At 53.9% G+C, this 18,186-nt stretch overlaps 4 pseudogenes; all 4 read left to right on the forward strand.

Moving 5' to 3' along the window:
* The first annotated feature begins 2,150 nt into the window (after window positions 1–2,150).
* On the forward strand, window positions 2,151–2,269 carry LOC116273065 (annotated as a pseudogene).
* Window positions 2,270–7,016: 4,747 nt separating this feature from the next.
* LOC116273072 lies at window positions 7,017–7,136 on the forward strand (annotated as a pseudogene).
* A 3,105-nt stretch (window positions 7,137–10,241) lies between these two features.
* Window positions 10,242–10,359, forward strand: LOC116273077 (annotated as a pseudogene).
* Window positions 10,360–18,061: 7,702 nt separating this feature from the next.
* On the forward strand, window positions 18,062–18,180 carry LOC116273069 (annotated as a pseudogene).
* Window positions 18,181–18,186: the final 6 nt, after the last annotated feature.

Here is an 18,186-nt window from a genome sequence, read left to right on the forward strand (position 1 = left end):
TTTCTTTCTTTCTTCCTCCCTCCCTCCCTCCCTCCCTCCCTCCCTTCCTTCCTTCCTTCCTTCCTTCCTTCCTTCCTTCCTTCCTTCCTTCCTTTCTTTCTTCTTTCTTTTTCTTTCTTTCTTTCTCTTTCTTTTTCTTCCAGATGGAGTCTCGCTCTATCACCCAGGGTGGAGTGCAGTGGCGTGATGTCGGCTCATTTCAGGCTCCATCTCTCATGTTCACGTCTTTCTCCTTAGTCTCCAGAGCAGCGTGGACTACAGACGCCTGCCCCCACGCTGGCCTCATGTTTTGTAGTTTTAGTAGAAACGGGGTTTCACCATATTAGCCAGGCTGGTCTGTGTCTCCTGACCTCATGATCCACACTCCTCGGAATCCCAACGTGCTGTGGTTGCAGCCGTGATCCACGGAGCCTGGTCTCTGTAGTCTTTTGTGACTTCAACCATCCCTCCCTTTCCCCTACTGTCACCGTGCTTCCGAAATTCCCCAGATTCTGCTCCGTCTTTATCGCCCGCCTGCAGCACCACTGCAGCCTGGGACATCCTCTTGGGGGTCCGCCACTAAAGCACAACTGGGCAGCAGCCTCCCACCACTTCCGCCTTGCCACCACCAAGCCAGGAGCCCGGGTCCATCCCGGGAGGTCAGGGGGCCAGACCATAAAGGTGCAGGCGCAGGTTCCCTGCCGTTGGCGCTGCCTTCCCACTCCCAGAACGCCCAGGAGATTCAATGCACTCATCGGGCACTGCCACAATGTTGCAAACTGGGGGAAGGGGCGGGCAGGGTCAGCGGGTGCCACACACACCAACCAAGACCTCTGCTCCAGAACGCAGGGGCTGCCTTATCAAGGGGAAAGGCATTGCTTTGCCAGCCACCAGGAAAGCAGTCTCTGTGCACCCGGATTCCATTGCAACCAACTTTGTGTAAACTGCAGTCCCGAGGACATGCCAGAGACCCAGGCCTTGGGCAACGTGGGCACGCCCAGAGCCACGGCTCCTGCCAAATGGATGGGTGCACTCTGCAAATGTAGGGGCCCAATGCACTGCACCAGGAGCACAGGGAAGTGCCAACATAGGAAGGAGCCTACGAAACCCAACTCCAAAATAAGCCATTAATCCAAGACAACATCCGTATCAGTGCTGCGTTGTTCCTCTTGCATGGATGGCCTGGCCACCCTGTTCTGGCCCAGTCCAAGCCACCTCCACCCTATCCCGGTCTGCTCAAAAGGGAACTGCCTACAGGAGCAGGGTGCTCCATCTCCAAGGCTCTATCACTCTCGATCTTTAGCTCCCTCCCCCTCTCTCTTCTGTGTTTGCCCCTGCACCTCCCGCTACTTCTGTCGCCTTCCCTCTGTCTCTGTCTCTCTCTCTCTCTGTCCCACTCTCCTTCTCTGAATCTCTGTCTGTCTCTTTCCCTCTCCCCTTCCCCTGTCTCTCTCGATGGATGTCTCTCTCCCTCCTTCGGTTTCAATCTATCCATCCATCTCTTCCTTGCTCTCCTTCAAGCCGTTTGTGTGTGCTTGCATTTGTGCGTGTGTGTGCACGTGCATGTGTGGGTTCCCACATGCAAGAGTCCGGGTGTGTCTGTGGGGCTGTGGATTTGCTCCTGGTGGTGGTGGCCTGTGTCTGGGTTTCTCTCAGCCCCTCTCACTGGAGATCAGGCTGGCAGCTCTAATGCCAGCCCAGGGCAAAGCAAGGCCAAACCCCAACCCCCAACACCCCATGCTGTCTTGCCCACCGGCAGGGCCTTGGTCGGGATAAATTACCACGGTGATGGCTTTGTGAGAAAAAGTCCATGCGCTGCTCAGCTGACAGTTCACCCTTGGCCAGCCCTGATGGCTCTGGCTGGAGGGGTAAGTGGGGGCCTCGCAGGAGTTCCCGAGCCACCAGGGATCCAAGAGTACCTCCGTGACAGGGCGGAGGACAGGACGGGGTCCCAGGATCATGGGCCCTGGGCCCTGATGCCTTGGAGCATTCCCTGTTCTGAGCAGACCCAACGTGGTGGAAGCTCGGGAGCTCGGGAGCCGGAGAAGGCCGTGGGCAAGCAGCTCGGGCGTCCTGATATGAGACTAGCGGCCCCGGGCTGGCAGTGCCAGCTGGAAGCTGGCGGGCATGGCTGGGCTGGGCTCTTGGGGCAGCCAGACGCCTCTGCCAGTGTCTACTGCCATACTACCCTGAACGCGTCAGATCTCATCTGATCTCAGAAGCTAAGCATGGTCGGGTCTGGTTAGTACTTGGATGGGAGACCACCTGGGAATACCGGGTGCTGTAGGCTTTTTTGCTTTTTTTCTTTCTTTCTCTCTTTATTTTCTATCTTTCTCTCTTTCTTTCGTTCTCTCTTTCTTTCTTCCCTTACTTTCTTTCTCTTTCTTTCTTTCCTTCTTTCTTCTTCCTTCTGTTCTTTCTTTCTTTCTTCTTTCTTTCTTTTCTTTCTTTCTTTTTCCTTCCTTCCTTCCTTCCTTTCTCTCTCTCTCTTTCTCTCTCCCTTCCTTCCTTCCTTCCTTTCTCTCTCTTTCTTTCTTTCCTTCTTTCTTTCTTTCTTTCTTTCTTTCTTTCTTTCTTTCTTTCTTTCTTTCTTTCTTTCTTTCTTTCTTTCTTTCTTTCCTTTTCCTTTCCACATAGAGGCTCGCTCTGTCACCCAGGATGGAGTACAGTGGTGTAATCACAGCTCATTAAAAGCTCAGCCTCCCTGGTTCAAGCCATTCTCCTGCCTCAGCCTCCCAAGTACCTGGGACTGTAGGTGCTAGACAGCATTCCTGGCTCATGTTTTGTAGTTTTAGTAGAGATGGGTTTTCACTGTAATAGCCAGGCTGGTCTAGATCTCCTGAACTCGTGATCCACCGGCTTCGGCATCCAAACGTCCTGACATTACAGGTGTGATCCACCGCGCCCGACCTGCTGTAGGCTTTTGTGGCTTCCCCCTCCCTCCCTTTCCCCTACCGTCGCCATGCTTCCCAACCTCCCCTGACTCTGCTCCCCCTTTAATGCCCGCCTATACCCCCTCCGCAGCTGGGTATCTCCTGCTGGGTGTCCGCACAAAAGCACCACCGGGCAACAGCATCCCACTGCTTCTGCCTCGCTGCCGCCCCATCAGGATCCACTTTCCAGCCCTGGAGGGCAGGGGACCGAGCCCCAAAGGTGCAGGCATGTGTTCCCTGCCGTTCGCGCTGCCTTCCCGCTCCCGGAACGCCCAAGTGATTCAGTGCAGTCATCGGGCACCGACGCAACCTTCCAAACCAGGCGAAGGGGCGGGCAGGGGCAGAGGGTGCCACACATGCCAGCCAAGACCTCTGCTCCAGAACGCAAGGGCCGCTTTATCTGGGGGAAGGACATTGCTTGCCAGCCACCAGGAAAATAGTCTCTGTGCACCCGAATTCCATTGCTACCAACTTTGTGTAAACTCCAGTCCAGAGGATATGCCAGAGACCCAGGCCTCAGGTACCATGGGAACACCCAGTGCCACAGCTCCTGCCAAATTGACGGGCACACTCTGCAGATCTAGGGGCCCAAAGCACCGCACCAGGGGCACAGAGAGGTGCCAACAAAGGAAGGAGACTACGAAACCCACCTCCAAACAAGCAATTAACCCAAGACAAAACCCATCGCAGCGCTCCATTGCTCCTCTTGCATGGATGGCCTGGTCACCCTGTTCTGACCTAGCCCATGCCCCCTCCACCATATCCCGACCTGCTCGAAAGGGCCCTGCCTACCGGAGCAGGGTACTCCCTCTCCAAGGCTCTATCGATCTGGCTCTCCATCTCCCTCCCCTTCTATCTTCTGGGTTTCCCCTGCACCTCCCGCTATTTCTGTCGCCTTCCCTCTGACTCTCTGTCTCTCTCTCTTTATCTGTCCTTGTCTTTCTCTGAATCTCAGTCTGTCTCTTTCCCTCTCCCCTTCCCTGTCTCTCTCAATGGATGTCTCTTTCCCACCATCGGTTTCAATCTCTCCATCCATCTCTTCCTTGCTCACCTTCAAGCCGTTTGTGTGTGCATGCATGTGTGTGTGTGTGTGAGTGTGTGTGTGTGTGTCTGTGTGTGCCTGTGTGTGGGTTCCAACACGCAAGTGCCCAGGTGTGTCTGTGTATGGGGCTGTGGATTTGCTCCTGGTGGTGATGGGATGTGTCTGGGTTTCTCTCAGCCCCTCTCGCCGGGGATCAGGCTGGTGGCTCTAGTGCCTGCCCGGGGCTAAACAGAGCCATCCCCCAAACTCCAATGCCCCATGCCGTCTTGCCCCCCTGCCGACTCTTGGTCGGGACAAGTGACCGTGATGGGGAAGTTGTGAGAAAAAGGCCATGCATGGCTAGGCGGGCTGCTCGCCCTTGGCCAGCCCTGATGACTCTTGGTGGGTGGGGCAAGAGGGGGCCTTGCAGGAGCTCCAGAGCTTCCAGGGATCCAAAAGAATACTTCTGTGACAGGGCAGAGGACTGGATGGGGTCCCAGGATCGTGGGCTCTGGGCCCTGACACCTCAGAGCACTACCTATTCCGAGTGGGCCCGACGTGGTGGAAGCTCGGCAGCTCAGTAGCCGGGGAAAGGCTGCGTGCGAGCAGCTCTGGGGTCCCGATCCGAGCCTGGCATCCCCGGACTGGCAGTGCCGGCTGGAAGCCGGTAGACACGGCTGGACTGGGCTCTTGGGGCAGCCACAGGCCTCTGCCGGCATCTGCGGACATACCAGCTGAACGCACCTGACCTCCTGTGATCTCGGAAGCTAAGCAGCAGTCTGGTTAGTACTTGGATGGGAGACCGCCTTGGAATACTGGGTGCTACAGGCTTTTTTGCTTTCTTTCTTCTCTTTCTTTCTTTTCTACCTTCCTTTATTCTCTACTCTCTCTCTCTCTCTTCTTTCTTTCTTTGGTTTCTTTCTCTCTTTCTTTCTTTCTTTCATTCTTAATTTCTTTCTTCTTTCTTTCTTTCTGTCTCTCTCTCTCTTTCTGTCTTTCTGTCTTTCTTTATTACTGTCTTTTTCTTCCAGATGGAGTCTCTCTCTGCCACCCAGGCTGGAGTGCAGTGGCGCGATCTCGGCTCACTGCAAGCTCCGCCTCCCGGGTTCACGCCATCCTCCTGCCTCAGCCTCCAGAGCAGTTGGAACTACAGGTGCCCGCCACCACGCCAGGCTCATGTTTTGTAGGTTTAGCAGAGACTGGGTTTCACCATGTTAGCCAGGATGGTCTGGATCTCCTGACCTCGTGTTCCACCCACCTTGGCCTCCCAAAGTGCTGGGATTACAGGCGTGATCCACGAGTCCCAGCCTGCTGTAGGCTATTTTGGCATACCCCCTCACTCCCTTCCCTCTACTGTTGCCATGCTTCCCAACCTCCCCTGACTCTGCTCCCCCTTAATCATCCGCCCACACCCCCACCGCAGCCGGGGACCTCCTCCTGGGGCCTACCACCAAAGCACCACCGGGAAGCAGCATCCCACCATTTCCGCCTCACTTCTGCCCCACCAGGGGCCCGGCTCCAGCCTGAGAGGGCAGGGGGCCGGACTCCAAAGACGCAGGCGCAGGTTCCCTGCCATATGCTGTGCCTTTCCCCTCCCAGAACACCCAGGTGATTCAAGACACACATTGGGTGCCACCATAACCTTCCAAACCGGGGGAAGTTTCGGGCAGGGACAGTGGTTGCCACACATGCCAGCCAAGAAGTCCACTCCAGAGTGCAGGGGCTGCTTTATCCGGGGGAAGGACATTGCATTGCCAACCACCAGGAAAACAGTCCCTGTGCACCCGGATTCCCATTGCCACAGGCTTTGTGTAAACTCCAGTCCTGAGGACATGGCAGAGACCCAGGCCTCAAGACCTGTGGGCACGCCAGATTCCATGGCTCCTACCAAACGGGCAGGGTCACTCTGCAAATCAAGGGGCAAATGGCACTGCACCAAGAGCAAGGGAGGTGCCAACAAAGGAAGGAGCCTACTAAACTCACCTCCATATCAAGCAATTAATCCAAGAGAAAACCCATCACAGAGCTCCATTGCTCCTCTCCTATGAATGGCCTGGCCACTCTGTTCTGGCCCAGCCCAAGCCCCCTCCACCCTATCCTGGCCTGATCAAAAGGGCCCTGCCTAAAGGAGCAGGGCACTCCCTCTCCACGGCTCTATTGATCTCGTTCCATAGATCGCTCCCCCACTTTCTTCCGGGTTTGCCCCTGCACCTCACGCTACTTCAGTCACCTTCCTTCTGTCTCTCTGTCTCTCTCTCTTTCTCTGTCCCTCTCTCTTTCCCTGCCTCTCTGTGTGTCTCTTTCCCTCTCCCCCTCCCCTGTCCCTGGATCGCTGTCTCTCTCCTTTCCTCAGTTTCAATCTCTTCATCCATCTCATCCTTGATCTCCTTCAAGCCGTTTGTGTGTGCATGCATGTGTGTGAGCATGTGTGTGTGTATGTGTGCGTGTGTCTGTCCGTGTGCACGCATGCGTATGTAGGTCCACACACGTGAAAGCCCGGGTGTGTCTGTGTGTGGGGCTGTGGATTGGCTCCTGGGGGTGGTGGGGTGTGTCTTTGTTTCTCTCAGCCCCTCTCACCGGGGATCAGGCTGCCAGCTCTAGTGCCAGCCTGCAGCAAAGCAGGGCCGTCCCCCAACCCCCAAACCCCATGCCCTAATCCACCGGCAGGGTTTTCCTCAGGACAAGCTACCGGGGTGGGTTCGCTGTGAGAAAAAGGCCATGCACGGCTGGGCCAGTTGTTCACTCTTGGCCAGCCTTGATGGCTCTCGGTTGGTGGGGCAAGAGGGGGCCTTGCAGGAGCTCCTGAGCAGCCAGGAATCCAACGGAATACCTGTGCTACGGGGTGGAAGACTGGATGGGGTCCCAGGATCGTGGGCCCTGGGCCCTGACACCTCGGAGTGCTCCCTGTTACAAGCGGGCCCGATGTGGTGGAAGCTTGGGAGCTTGGGAAGTGGGGTAAGGACATGGGTGAGCACCTAGGGGGTCCTGATCTGAGCCTGGTGGGCCCGTACTGAGGCTGCTGGTTGGAAGCTGGCAGGCATGGCTGGGCTGGGCTCTTGGGACAACCAGGTGCCTCTGCAGGCATCTATGGCCATACCACCCTGAACGCACCCTATCTCGTCTGTTCTGGTAAAGCTACTCAGGGTTGGGCCTTGTTAGTACTTGGATGGGAGACCGCCTGGGAATGCCGGGTGCAGTAGGTTTTCGGTTTTCTTTCTTTCTTTCTTTTCTACCTTACTATCTTCCTTTCTCTCTCTCTCTCTCTCTTCTTTCTTTGTTTCTTTCCTTCTTTCTTTCCTTCTTGTCTTTCTTTCTTTCTTTCTTACTTTCTGTCTTCTATCTTTCTTTTCTTTCTTTTTTTCTCTCTCTTTTTCTTTCTTTCTTTCCATCTTTCTTTCTTTCTTTTGTTTCTCTGTTTCTCTCTTCCCTTCTTTCTTACCTTTTATTATTTCTCCTCTCTTTCTTTCTTTCTTCTCTTTCTTTCTTACTTCCTTTCTTCTATCTTTCCTTCTTGCTTTCCTTTCTTTCTTTTTTTCTGTCTCTCTTTGTTTCTGTCTTTCCATCTTTCTTTCTTTCGTCACTTTCATGCTTTCTTCTTTCTATCCTTCTTCCTTTTTTCTTTTTGTTCTCTCGCTCTTTCTTCCTTCATTAATGTTTTCTTTCTTTTCTTTGCTTCTCTCCCTCTTTCTTTCTGTCTTTTCTTTCTCTCTCCCCTTCCTTCCTTCTTTCCTTCCTTCCTTCCTTCCTTCCTTCCTTCCTTCCTTCCTTCCTTCCTTCCTTCCTTCCTTCCTTCCTTTCCTTCTTTCTTTCTTTCTTTCTTTCTTTTCTTTCTTTTCTTTCTTTTCTTTTTCTTTCTTTTCTTTCTTTTCTTTCTTTTCTTTCTTTCTTTCTTCTTTCTTTTCTCTCTCTCTCTCTCTCTCTCTCTCTCTCTCTTTCTTTCTTCTTTCTTCCAGACGGAATCTCACTCTGTCACCTAGGATGGAGTGCAGTGGCGTGATCTCGGCTCAAGGCAAGCTCCGTCTCCCGGGTTCACATCATTCTCCTGCCTCAGCCTCCAGTGCAGCTGAAACTACAGGCGTCTGCCACCATGCCAGTCTCATGTTTTGTAGTTTTAATAGAGAGGGGGTTGCACCATGTTAGCAAGACTTGTCTGGATCTCCTGACCTCATGATACACCTGCCTTGGCATCCCAAGTTCCTGGGATTACAGGCATGATTCACCGCGCCCAGCCTGTTGTAGACTTTTGTGACTTGCCCCCTCTTTCCCTTCCCCATACTGTGCAGCCGCTTGATTCCCCAGCTCTGACTCTGCTCCCCATCGCCGTTGCCCCACCCCACCACATCCGGGGACCTCCTTCAGGGGGTGTGCCACCAAAGCACCACCAGGCAGCAGCATTCCACCACTAATGCCTAGTCATCACCCTGCCAGGTGCCCGGCTCCAGCCTGGGAGGGCAGGGGGCCGGACCCCAAAGGCGCAGGCGCTGGTGTTGGCGTTGTGAGAAAAATGCCAATGCCGCTGGGCCGCCTGTTTGCCTTTGGCCAGCCCTGATGGCTCTCACTGGGTGGGGCAAGAGGGGGCCGTAGGAGCTCCTGAGCCGCCAGGGATCCAAAAGAATACCTCCGCGACAGGGCGGAGGACTGGACTGTGTCCCAGGATTGTGGGCCCTGGCCACACCAGGTCCTGGCAGCCTCTGTGAGTGCTCCCTGTTATGAGCAGGCCCGGCCGTGGCGGAGACCGGGAGGCAGGGAGCAGTGGGAAAGCCATGGGCGAGAGTGCACCAGCCGGAGTCCCGATATGAGCCCGTCAGTCCCAGGCTGGCGGTGCCAGTTAGAAGCCAGTGGGCATGGCTGGGACTGGCTCTTGGGACAGCCAGGCGCCTCTGCTGGTGTCTATGGACATACCACCCTGAACTCGTTCAATCTAGTCTCTTTGTGGAAGCAAAGCAGGGTCCAGCCTGGTTAGTACTTGCATAGGAGACCACCTGGGAATACCAGGTGCTGTAGGTTTTTGGCTTTCTTGTCTTTCTTTCTTTTATACCTTCCTTTCTTTCCTTCTCTCTCTCTCTCCTTTCTTTTTCTTTTCTTTCTTTCCTTCTTTCTTTGTTCGTTCTTCTATCTTTCCTTCTTTCTTTCTTTTCTTTTTTTTTTTCTCTCTTTTCTGACTTTCGTTCTTTCTTGCTTTCCATCTTTCTTTCTTTCTCTCTTCTTTCTTCTATCTTTCCTTCTTTCTTTCTTTTCTTTCTTTCTTTCTCTCTTTATTCTTTCTATCTTTTCTTCTTTCTTTCTTTCTTTCTCTCTTTATTTCTTCTTTAATTCTTTCTTTCTTTTCTCTCTCTCTTTCTAACTTTTCTTTCTCTCTTTCTTTCCTTTTCTTTCTTCTTTCTTTCTTTTCTTTCCTTCTTTCTTTCTTTTTCCATCTCTCTTTGTTTGTCTCCTTTCTTTCTTTCTTTCTTTCTTTCTTTCTTTCTTTCTTTCTTTCAGTCTCTCTCTCTCTCTCTTTCTTTCTTTCTCTCTTTTTCTTCCAGACGTGGTCTTGCTCTCTCACCCAGGTTGGAGTGCAGTGACATGATCTCGGGTCGCTTCAAGCTCCACCTCCCAGGTAAACTCCATTCTCCTGCCTCAGTCTCTCGAGCAGCTTAACTTGGACTACATGCGCCAACCACCACGCCCTTCTCATGTTTTGTAGTTTTAGTAGAGATGGGGTTTCACCGTGTAAGTCAGGCTTGTCTGGATCTCCTGACTTTGTAATCCACACTCCTCGGCCTCCCAAAGTGCTGGGATTACATTCCCTCTGGTGGTGCGCCACCAAAGTACTATTGGACAGAAGCATTCCACCACTTCTGCCTAGCCACCGCCCCACCAGGAGCCCGGCTCCAGCCTGGGAGGGCAGGGGCCGGGATCCCAAAGGCGCAGACCCGGGTGTTGGTGTTGTGACAAAATGTCCATGTGATTCTGGGCCGCCTGTTCACCCTTGCCCAGTCCTGACGGCTCTGGCTGGGTGAGGCAAGAGGGGGCCTCGCAGGGGCTCCTGAGCTGCCAGGAATCTAAAAGAACACTCTCTGACATGGTGGAGAAACGGACAGGGTCCAGGGATTGTGGGCCCTGGGCCCTGAAGCTTAGGAGCACTCCCTGTTCCAAGCAAACCGGACGTGGTGGAAGATCGGGGGCTTGGGAGCTAGGGGAAGGCCTCGGGCTTGCATCTCCGGGGTCCCGATACGAGCCCAGAGGCCCTGGGCTGGCGGTACCCGCTGGAAGCCGGCAGGCATGGCTGTGCCGGGCTCTTGTGGCAGCCAGGCGCCTCTGCTGGAGTCTTTGGCCATCCCACCCAGAATACACGAGATCTCCTCTGATCTCGGAAGCTAAACAGGGTCGGGCCTTATTAGTACTTGGATGGGAGACCGCCTGGGAATCCCGGGTGTGTATACTTTTTTCTTTCTTTTCTGCATTCCTTTCTTTCCTTCTCTCTCTGTCTCCTTTCATTCTTTCTTTTCTTTCTCTCTTTCTTTCCTTCTTTCTTTCTTTCCTTCTTTCTTTCTTTTCTTGCTTTCTTTCTCTTTCTCTTTCTTTCTTTCTTCTTTTCTTTTCTTCTTTTCTTTTCTCTCTCTCTTTCTCTCTTTCTTTCTTTCATTCCCAGCCTACATTAACAAACAAACAATATTTCATTCATTCGGCTTCATTCCATGCCATTATTCCGGTATTCAGTACATTTATTTTCTTTCATGATCTCATCCTCATCATCGCCAATAACCAACAACAACGAGCAACAACAACAAACAACAATAAACAACAACAGCAACAACAATAATATTTCCATCCATCACATCATCGCCATCATCATCATCATATCTTTGGTTGTCGATCGTTCAGATCCGTCACTCTCGTATTTCGGCTGGTTCATATCGGTATCCGGACAATGAGGATGGGTCTTACTTGCCGTCCGGATCGTGAACGTGGTTTTAGTAGAGACTGGGTTTTACATTAGCAAGGCTGAGTCTGGATCCCTGACCTCGCAGATCCCACCTTTCCCTCCTCGGAATCCATACTATAGTTACAGCGTGATCCCGAGCCCGGCCTGCCTGTGAGTCTTTATTAGCTTCCAACCCTCAACCCCCTTCCTGTGCTGTGGCCATGCCCGATCCCTGGACTCTGCACCCACTTTGTGCCCATGCAGCACACGCCACAGCTAGTGACTTCCTCTTAGCATTTGCAGCTTAAGGCACAGCTGGGCGGCAGGCCCCACCATTTCCACCTGAAACGACGTACCCAGGGCCGGGTCCGTCCCAGGATGTCAGGGGCCAGTCCATAAAGGTGCAGGCACAGGTTCCCTGGTGTTAGAGTACAGCCTTCCACGGCTCCCAGGAGATGCCGGAGGATTCAATGCACTCATGTGCCCGCGCGACATTCCAAACCCGAGAATGAGCTGGGCAGGGGCTGGGTACCACATATGCCAGCCAAGACCTCTGCTCCAGATGCGCAGGGCCACATCAGGGGAAGGACATTGCTTTGCCAGCCACCAGGAAAACAGTCCCTGTGCACCCAGATTCCCATTGCACCCACCAACCATTGAAAGCTCCCAGCCCCCAAAGGATATGGCCAGAGACCCAGGCCTCGGGCACCATGCGACTGACCCAGTTCCCACCTCGCTCCTACCGTGGAGGCCAGAGGCCTCTGCATGAAATCCCTAGGGAGCCCCGAGGAGCCACCCAGGAGGCACGAGGGAGGTGCAACATAGAATGGAGCCCTCTGCCATTCCGCTCATCTCCATTTCCTCTTCAGAGCCCATTCTCGTCCCTATTTCAGCCCAGTCCGCCTCCCTCCACCCTCCAGCCTGCCACCACCAAACAGGCGCTCCCTCAAGTCTCGCTCCGCTCCTGCTTCCATGCCCTTTCTCTTGTATTTACCCTGCCGCCCTCCCCTTCTCCTTCATCACCTCTGTCTCTCCTCTTTATCTGTCCCTCTCTCTTTCTCTGCTCTCTGTCTGTCCTCTTTCCCTCCACTTATCCCTGTCTCTCTTGATGCTGTCTCTCTCCATCCTTGGTTTCAATCTCTCAATCCATCTCTTCCTTTCTCCTTCCAGGCTGTTTGGCGTTGTGCGTGCGTGTGTGTGTGTGTGTGTCTGTCGCGTGTCTACACACGTGCGTGTAGGTTCCCGTGTAAAGTGCCCAGGTGTGTCTGTGTGTGCAGCTGTGGATATTCTCCTGGTGGTGGTGGGGGTGTGGCTGGGTTCTCTCAGCAGCCTGCTTGGAGATCAGGCTGCTACTCGTGCAAGCCTGGGGAAAGCAGGAGGCCATCCCAGCCCCAACCCCTCCAGCCCTCTGCCCACTGTCCAGCGGGTCTTGGTCAGGACAGGCAAATAATTAGAGGCATTACTTGAAAAAGCCACATGCCCTAGACTGGCTGTTAAGCCCTTGTCCCAGCCCCTGGTAGCTCTGGGTAGGTGGAGCAAGAGAGAGGGACTTCATGGGAGTTCCTGAGGTGGCCTGGGATCCAAAGGAATATCTCGACAGGCTGAGGGATGGGAGACTGAAGTGCTTGGGATTCTGGAGCCGTGGGCCCTGATGCCTCGGGAACCTCCCTGTTCTGGGGAAGCACCCAGTGGTGGAGACAGCACACAGTCTCGAGTGGCCAAGGAGGAGGCCACCCCAGGCCAGTGGCTCAGGAGTCCCTGGTTGAGGCGGTGGCCTGGGCTGGCGGTATCCCAGCTAGGCTTCATCAAGAGCCGCAGCTGCACTGAAGCTCTTAAAGGGCAGCCAGAGCAGCCTCTGCTCGACATGTCCCAGGCCATACTACCTGAGGCATACCTGATCTTGTAAGTCTCAGGAAGCTAAGCAGGAATCTGGCCTGGATTTAGTACTTGGATGGGGACTGCTACTTTATATAGAATACTGGGTGCTTTTTGCTCTTTCTTTTTTCCCACCTTCTTTCCTCCTGTTTCTCTCTTTGGCACTTAACTCTTTCTTTCCAACTTACTTGCAATTTTCTTTTCTTTTCTTTCTTCATGCTTTCTTCTTTCTTTCATGCTTTTCTTTCTTTCTTTTCCTCTTTCTTTCCTCATCCTCTCTCTCTTTTTCTTTCTCTCTCTCTTTCTTACTTTCTTTCTTTTCTTTCTTTTCTTTCTTTCTTTTCTTTCTTTCTTTCTTTCTTTCTTTCTTTCTCTCTCTCTCTCTCTCTCTCTCTCTCTCTCTCTCTCTTTCTTCTCTCTCTCTCTCTTTCTCTCTCCTTTTCTTCCAAACAGATTCTCGCTGTATCACCGAGGATGGACTGTCGTGGCGCGATCTCAGCTCACTGTAAGTGCTGCCTCCCGGGATCAAGCCATGCTCCTGCCTCAGCCTCCCGAGCAGCTGAGACTACACGCTCCCGCGACCACGCCCAGTTCATGTTTTGTAGTTTTACTAGAGACGGGGTTTCACCGTGTGAGCCGGGCTGGTCTGTATCTCCTGACATCGTAATCCACATGCCTCTGCCTCCCAAAGTGCTGGAATTACATTCGTGATCCACCGCGCCTGGCCTGCAGTAGGCTTTTGTGGTTTTACCCCTCCCTCCCTTCCCCCTACTATCGCCATGCTTCCCAAACTCCCCTGAGTCTTCCCCCTCTTTATCGCGCCCCTACACACCCAACGCAACTGGGGAACTCCTTCTGGGGGTGCGCCACCAAAGCACCAGCGGGCAACAGCATTCCAGCGCTTCTGCCTAGCCCCTGCCCTGCCAGGAGCCCGGCTCCAGCCTGGGAGGGCAGGGGGCTGGACCCCAAAAGCACAGCCCCCGGTGTTGACATTTTGAGAAAAAGGCCATGCGCCGCTGGGTCGCCTGTTCACCCTTGGCCAGCCCTGATGGCTCTGACTGGGTGTGGCTAGAGGGGGCTTCGCAGGAGCTCCTGATCCGCCAGGGATCTAAAAGAATACCTCCGCGACAGGGCCAAGGAGCGGTCGGGGTCCCAGGATCTTGGGTCATGGGCCCTGGAGCTAAGCAGGATCGGGTCTGGTTAGTACTTGGAAGGGAGATCACCTGGGAATACCAGGTGCTGTGGGGTTTTTGCTTTCTCTCTTGTCTTTCTTTTCTACCTTCATTTCTTTCCTTCTCTCTCTCTCATTTCTTTCTTTCTTTTATCTCTTTCTCTTTCTTTCTTACTTTCTTCTTTCCTTTTTCTTTCTTTCTCTCACTCTTTCTTTCTTTCTTTTCTTTAGCGCTTTCTTTCTTCCTTGTTTCCTTTTTTCCTATTCTTTCTTTCTTTCTTTCAGTCTCTCTCTCTTTCTTTCTCTCTCTTTCTTTCTTTCTCTCTTTCTCTCTTTCTTTCTTTCTCTCTTTCTCTCTTTCTCTCTTTCTTTCTTTCTTTCCTTCTTTCTTTCTTTCTTTCTTTCTCTTTTCTTTTCTTTTCTTTTCTTTTCTTTTCTTTCATTACTTTCTTTTTCTTCCAGGTGGAATCTCGCCCTATCACCCAAGGTGGAGTGCAGTGGCACTCACTGCAAGCTCCGCCTCCCAGGTTCATGCCATTCTCCTGCCTCAGCCCCCCGAGCAGCTGGGACTATAGGCACCCGCCACCATGTCCAGCTCATGTTTTTTAGTTTTAGTCGAGATGGGATTTCACCGTGTTAGCCATTCTGGTCTGCATCTCTTGACATCGTGATCCACCTGCCTTGGCCTCCCACAGTGCTGGGATTACAGGTGTGATCCACCGCACCTGGCTTGCTGTAGGCTTTTGTGACTTGCCCCCTCCCTCAATTGCCCCTACTGTCGCCCTGCTTCCCAACCTCCCGTGACTCTGCTCCCCTTTTATCGCCCGCCTACACCCCGCCACAGCCAGGGACCTCCTCCTGGGGGTCCCCCACCAAAGCACCTCCGGGCGTCACAATCCCTCCACTCCCACCTTACCGCCGCAGCACTAGGAGCCTGTCTCCAGTCCGGGAGGGCAGGGGGCCGAACCCTAAAGGCGTAGGTGCGGGTTCCCTGCTGTTCGGGGTGCCTTCCCGCTCCTCGAATGTCCAGGCAATTCGATTCACTCATCGGGCACCGCCACAACCTTCCAAACTGGGGGAAGGGGTGGGCAGTGGCAGCGGGTGCTGCACATGCCAGCCAAGACCTCAGCTCCAGAACACAGGGGCTGTTTTATCTGGGGGAAGGACATTGCTTCGCCAGTCACCAGAAAAACAGTGCCTGTGCACCTGGATTCCCATTGCCGCCATCTTCATGTAAACTCCAGTCCCAAGGACACTCCACGGACCCAGGCCTCGGGCCCCGTGTGCATGCCTGTTTCTCATAGCTCCCACCAAATGGGAGGGCGCAATCTGCCAATCAAGGGGCCCACCGAATCGCACCAAGAGCACATGGAGGTGCCAACAAAGGAAGCAGCCTATGAAAACCACCTCCAAAGCAAGCAATTAATCCAAGAGAAAACCCGTTACAGAGCTTTGTTGCTCCTCTCGCATGAACGGCCTGGCCACCCTGTTCTGGCCCAGCCCAAGCTCTCTCCACCCTATCCCGGCCTGCTCAAAAGGGCCCTGCCTTAAGGAGCAGGATCCTGGACGCTGGGCCTTGACGCCTCAGAGCACTCCCTGTTCCTAGCAGCCCCGACGTGGTGGAACGTCGGAAACTCGGGCACTGGGGGAATGGCGCAGGCGAGGGGCTCGGGGGTCCTGATCTGAGCCCCAGGCTGGCGGTGCTGGCTGAAAGCCGGCGCGCATGGCTGGGCCGGTCTCTTTTCTATCTTCCTTTCTTTCCTTCTCTCTCTCTCCCTTCTTTCTTTCTTTTCTTTCTTTCCCTCTTTCTTTCTTTCTTCCTTCTTTCTTTGTTTTCTTTCTCTCTTTCTTTCTTTCCTTCTTTCTTTCCTTTCTTTCTTTCTCTTTCTCTCTTTCTTCTTTCCTTCCTTTCTTTCATTCTTTCTTTCTCTCTCTTCTTTCCTCCTTTCTTTCTTTCTTTCTTTCTTTCTTTCTTTCTTTCTTTCTTTCTTTCTTTCTTTCTTTCTTTCTTTCTTTCTTTCTTTCCCTCCCTCCCTCCCTCCCTCCCTCCCTCCCTCCCTCCCTCCCTTCCTCCCTTCCTTCCTTCCTTCCTTCCTTCCTTCCTTCCACTCTCTCTCTTTCTGTCTTTCTTTCTTTCTTTTTCTTCCAGATGGAGTCTCACTCTGTCACCCAGGCTGGAGTGCAGTGACACGACCTTGCAGCCTCCCGGGTTCATGCCATTGTCCTGCCTCAGCCTCCCAAGCACCTGGGACTACAGGCACCCTTCACCACGCCCAGCTCATGTTTTGCAGTTTTAGTAGAGATGGGGTTTCACCGTATTAGCCAGGCTGGCCTAGGTCTCCTGAAGTCGTGATCCACCCGCCTCGACATCCCAAAGTACTGGCATTACAGACTTGATCCACCACACCCGGCCTACTGTAGGCTTTTGTGGCATCCCCCTTCCCCCTACTGTCACCATGCTTCCCAACCTCCCCTGACTCTGCTCTCCCTTTATCGCCCACCTACACCCCCACTGCAGGCTGGGATCTCCTGCTGGGGGTCCGCCACAAAAGCACCACTGGTCAGCAGCATCCCACTGCTTCCACCTCGCTGCCACCCCGCCAGGGTACCTTCTCCAGCCGGGGAGGGCAGGGGGCCGGACAACAAAGGTGCAGTCGCAGGTTCCCTGCAGTTTGCGGTGACTTCCTGCTCCCTTAAGGTCCAGGCAATTCAATCCACTCATCTGGCACTGCTGCAATCTTCCAAACCGGGGGAAGGGGTGGGCAGGGAGAGCTGGTGCCACACACGCCAGCCAAGACCTCCGTTCCAGAATACAGAGCCTCTTTTATCTGGGGGAAGGACATTGCTATGCCAGCCACCAGAAAAACCATCCCTGTGCGCCCGGATTCCCATTGACACCAACCTCATGTAAACTAAAATTCCGAGGACATGCCAGAGACCCAGGCCTCAGACCCCGTGGGCAGACCCATATCCACGGCTCCTGCCAAATGGGTGGGGGCACTCTGCAAATCAAGGGGCCCTCCGCACCGCTCCAAGAGCACAGGGAGGTGCAAACAAAAGAAGGAGCCTATGAAATCCACCTCCAAAGCAAGCAATAAATCCAAGACAAAATCGTTCTCAGTGCTCCATTACTCCTCTCACATCGATGGACTGGCCACCCTGTTCTGGCCCAGCCCAATCCCCCTGTACCCTATCCCAGCCTGCTCAAAAGGGCCCAGCCTACCAGAGCAGGGCGCTTCCTCTACACGGCTTTATCGCTCTCGTTCTCTAGCTCCCTTCACCTCTCTCTTCTGGATTTGCCCCTGCACCTCGCCCTACTTCTGTTGCCTTCCCTCTGTCTCTCTGTCTCTCTCTCTTTCTCTGTTCCTCTCTCTCTGCCTCTCAGTCTGTCTCTTTCCCTCTCCACATCCCCTGTCTTTCTCGATCACTGTATCTCTCTCTCCCTTGGTTTCAGTCTCTCCATCCATCTCTTCCTTGATCTCCTTCAAGCCAATTGTGTGTGCGTGCATGTGTGTGTGAGTGTGTGTGTCTGTATGTGTGCATTTGTGTGTGTGCACGCGCACGTGCGTGTTCCCCCGCACGAGTGCCCAGGTATGTCTGTGTGTTGGGCTGTGGATTTGCTCCTGGTGGTGGTGGGATCTGTCTGGGTTTCTCTCAGACCCTCTCACTGGAGATCAGGCTGCTGGCTCTAATGCTGGTCCGGGGCAAAGCAGGGCCATCCCCTAACCCCCACTCCCACACCCTCTTGACCAGTGGGTGGGTTATGGTCGGGACAAGTGACCATGGTGGGGGCGTTGTGAGAAAAAGGCCATGCGTGACTGGGCCAGATATTCTCCCTTGGCCAGCAGTGACGGCTCTGAGTGGGTGGGGCAACACGGGGCCTCACAGGAGCTCCTGAGTGGCCAGGGATCCAAAAGAATACCTCCACGACAGGGCAGAGGACCGGACAGGGTCCCAGGATCGTGGGCCCTGGGCCCTGATGCCTTGGAGCCCTCCCTGTTCTGAGCGGTCCCGACGTGGTGGAAGGTCGAGAGCTCCGGAGCCAGGGGAAGAGCATGGGTGAGCGGCTTGGGGCTCCCGATACGAGCCCGGCGTCCCTGGACTGGCAGTGCCGGTTGGAATCTGGTGGGCATGGCTGGGCCAGGCTCTTGGGGCAGCCATGCGCCTCTGCTGGTGTCTACAGCCATACCACCCTGAAGGTGCCTGACCTCATTTGATCTCAGAAGCTAAGCATGGTCAGGCCTGGTCAGTACTTGGATGGGAGACCACCTGGGAGTACTGGGTGTTATAGGCTTTTTTG

The sequence above is a fragment of the Papio anubis genome, unplaced genomic scaffold (assembly GCF_008728515.1).
Source record: "Papio anubis isolate 15944 unplaced genomic scaffold, Panubis1.0 scaffold347, whole genome shotgun sequence".
NCBI lineage: Eukaryota > Metazoa > Chordata > Mammalia > Primates > Cercopithecidae > Papio > Papio anubis.